At 39.1% G+C, this 4,078-nt stretch overlaps 1 non-coding gene across 1 annotated transcript; it reads left to right on the forward strand.

The window, feature by feature from the left end:
- Positions 1-3,088: 3,088 nt before the first annotated feature.
- On the forward strand, positions 3,089-3,252 carry LOC142447331 (U1 spliceosomal RNA). Its single transcript, XR_012784072.1, has one exon. It is a non-coding gene; the product is annotated as a U1 spliceosomal RNA (small nuclear RNA).
- The last annotated feature ends 826 nt before the right edge of the window (positions 3,253-4,078 follow it).

Here is a 4,078-nt window from a genome sequence, read left to right on the forward strand (position 1 = left end):
TCTAAGAACAAGGATTATTAAATCTCAGTATTTTAAAATTTATTAAGGGTGCCTTTGTGGCCTCATATAGGATCTTTTCTAGAGGGGGTCTTGTGTACTGGTAAAGGATGTATACTGTATTCTTGTTGGGTGGAGTGTCTGCTTAAGAGTAGGCAGTCAGATTGGTTAAATTGTGTTTAGGTCTTCTGTGTCTTTATGACATTTCTTTCCCAACGATCTGTTTTCCTTGAGGGTGGTGTTGAAGTCTGCTACTGCTCCTGTTTTGTTGTCTGTTTCTCGTGTTAGTCCTGTGAGTGTTTGATTACCACATTGCATCGTTCTTTCATCAGATGAGTATGTTATGGTCATGTCTGCTAGTTCTATTCTCCCTCCTGATGGCTTTCCCCCCCGAAGTCTATTTACTGGAGATTGACAGAACCACCCTTGCTGGTTTTTTGCTTGCCATTACCTTGATATTTTCATCTCATCTGTTGGTTTTTAGTCTAGTTTTTGTCTCTGTGTCTAAGATATGTTTCTTGTAAGCTGCATTTTGATGGGCTTTTTTCTTATCCGATTTGCTACTCTCTGTCTCTTGACTGGTCCATTTAGTACGTTAACATCCAATGTTGTTATTGATATGTGTGGATTTATTGTCATTTTGATGTGTATTTTAAAAAATGATGATTGGCTTCTTTGTAAATCTTTGTTTTATTTTTAAAAATTAATCATTTTATTGGGGGCTTGTGTTAGTCTGAGTAGACTACAGACACAAATTCAGGGAGAGTCATAGGTGTATAAGAAAGAGCTTTTATATACAGGAGCAACGGAATATTGAGAAAATACCTCAGCCCAGGCCAGATCAAGTTCATAAGTCCAATATCAATCTATAAATTCCTCTTCAGATTCATGCAACACATGCAATGACACTGAATGCAGGAAAATCACAGGCCAGTGGGTGGAAAGTGGACCCAGTGGTCTTGGAAGCATCTCAGTACTGGTGTGGGTCTCCATGTGGCTCCTTCAGCTCCAGGGCTCTAGCGTAGCTCCATGTATCTTGTCATCAGGAATACCAAGCAGAGAGAGTATCCCACCTCCAGTGAGCTATATATCTCTTTAGGAACTCCAAATGAGGTCATCAGGCAGCGACCTGATTGACAAACTAAACTCCACCCCTTCACTCTCAATAGTCTCAAGTTGGCACCAGATTATGAAACAACCACAGGACTCTTACAGCTCTTATAACAATCCATACATCAATTATATCAATCACATTTGTTGCCATCATCATTTTCAAAACATTTTCTTTCTACTTGAGCCATTAGTATCAGCTCCCCTTTTTTCTCTCCCTCTCTCATCCTCCCATCCTCATGAACCCTGATAAATTATCAATTATTTTCCTATCTTACCCTTCGCTGTCTCCCTTTACCCACTTTTCTGTTCATTCCTGTGGGGCTGTGGGATGGTGGGGGTGTTATATGTTGATCATTGCAATCAGTTCCCTCTTTTCCCTCCCCCCCCCCTTTCCCCTAGCCTCATGGCATCGCTACTCCCATGATTGTTCCTGAGGAGTTTCATCTGTCCTGGAGTCCATGTGTTTAGATCTCTTATCTTGTGTTAGTCTGGGTACTTTAGAGAAACAAATGCACATAAACTCATGTTTAAGAGAGAGTTTTATATAAAGGGTAAATGCTCATCAAGAAAACATCCCAACCCAGTGCTGCCCAAGACCATAAGTCCAACATTAACCCATATGTCCAACACCAATCCACAAAGTCCTCCTCCATCTTACAAAACACATACTTATGATGCCGACTGCAGGAGAAAAGTCAAATCAGTGAACGTGTAAGCATCTCAGTGCTGGCAGGGGTCTCCCCACATGGCTGCTCCAGCACACAGGGCTGCATCGGGGTAGTTCCATGCAACTTCTCCTTGGGGATGTCTTGCAGGAAGTGAGCCTTGCCAGGTGAAGCAGGGAACTGGCCAAGGCAACTGCACCCTGGTCCGACCATCACAAAGCAAGAGACCTGAGAACTGGAAAGGTGAGGCTCACTGAGCCATTTATCCCTCCGCCCTTCAATTAACCCATGTGTTCATCGGCCAGGTTGGCACAATAAACTAACTACCTCATATCTGTACCAATGTACAAGATCCAGTCAAGTTGATTTGTAAGTAGGACTGGGGGACTTTGTGCTGCTTTAATACTGCTTTAATTGGGTTGCTTTCTGGGTGGTGTTATCTTGTATGTTGGTCTTCGATTTGTCGCTGGTTATCCTTGCAGAATATTCTCCTCAGTGTTTTTTGTAGTGCTGATTCTGCATTCACCTTTCCCCTTAATCTGTCCTTGTTTGGAAATACTCCCTCTTATTTGAGGGATCATTTTGCTGGATATAAGAATTTTTTTCTTTTTAAATTATTAATTGGGAATTAATACATGTATCAATACGTAGTTCAGCCACATCCAGCAGCATTGTACAATTGCTCCTACAGTCAGTTCCCGTTATTTTCCTTCCTGAGCTCCTTGACATTGTCTCCTCCACCACAGCCCCCACCCCGAATTTATCCTACTTGCCCCTCCCTATAGGTTCATCAATCTTGTGCTTCATATATAGAAAAATACAATGGACGTAAGAGTCTTGGTTGGCAATTTTCTCTTCCATTGTGAAAAGTATACTTTTAAAGTACCAGAACCTCTATATTTACCCCAACCCCCACCCCAGAGGCAAGTCCTATCTCAAATTAGGTTGATGTCTTCTTGTCTGTGCCTTGTTTACTGTATTCTGATGCAACCCTAAACAATGCATAATATGAGATTGTGCTGTATGTATTCTTTGGTAGCTTGCTGCTTAAAATTAATCTTTTCAAAAATATAAGTAGATCATATATATATGAACATATAACATATAACGACATATAACTAGTCATTAATGTAATTTAATTCATTTATTTTAAATTGCAAATTGGGTGAAGTAGTTCATTAATTTTAAAGGCTAGTTGGTATTTAAGTGAATGTACCACAATTTACCTATTATTCTCCTAATGACAAAAAATGCTTACTGTGGTTTTCAAGTTTTGATATTGTAAATAACATTACAGTAAGAATCACGGTTGAATACGTACCTGGCAGGGGAGATACCATGATCAGGAGGGTGGTTTTCCCAGGGCGAGGCTCATCCATTGCTCTCCGGATATGCTGACCCCTGCGATTTCCCCAAACACGGGAAACTCAGCTGCATGATTTGTGGTAGTGGGGGACTGCGTTTGTGGTCTCCCCTATAAAAAATTTTTAAAAAAGAAAAGAAAAATCACAATTGAGCAGCTCTTCTTATGCATACGTGAGCACTTATATTTTGGGTGTTTAATTAAAAGTAAAATTGTTGGGACAGAGAGCATGTGCAATTTCAAATGGCTGAATGTTTGTAAGTGGGCCAGAGATCTTCTGTACTTTCAATAATGTCTAGATTTGCATTTTATATTTAGAACTTGTTCTACCTTGATTCATTGATCATCTGCCTCTAATAATCAGTGTTACCTCTGTTCCTTATTAAGTTTATATACACACATAGGTCTCTTGTTGGCTTTTTGTATTATTTCCCCATACCTGGGCTAATAACTCAATCTTGGTAAAAATAATAATAAAATCTGGTGAGTTCAGAGTATTCTATTATTGGCACTTTAATTTTACTATAAATATTAAAGATGACTTTGTCAAGTTTCCTAAAAAAATTCTAGTTGATGTTTTTCTCAGACTTGCGCTGAATTTGTAGATTAATTTAGGGGGAAATGACATCTTACTGATTGAACTGTTCACGTCCATAACCTAGAATCTCCACTGATATGGGCCATTATTTCTCATGAAAGTTTTATGGTTTTCTTCATAAAGGTCATGCATAGCTTTTGTCAGATTTATTCTACATAACTAATTTTTTTGTAACTACCCAGAATGGGATCTTTATTATTTATTTCCTTAATAAATCATCTTATTGGGGACTCTTACAGCTTTTATAACAATCCATACATCAATTGCACCAAGCACATTTGTACATATGTTGCCATCATTTTCAAAACATTTTCTTTCTATTTGAGCCCTTGGTGTCAGCTC

The sequence above is a fragment of the Tenrec ecaudatus genome, chromosome 4 (assembly GCF_050624435.1).
Source record: "Tenrec ecaudatus isolate mTenEca1 chromosome 4, mTenEca1.hap1, whole genome shotgun sequence".
Classification (NCBI taxonomy): domain Eukaryota; kingdom Metazoa; phylum Chordata; class Mammalia; order Afrosoricida; family Tenrecidae; genus Tenrec; species Tenrec ecaudatus.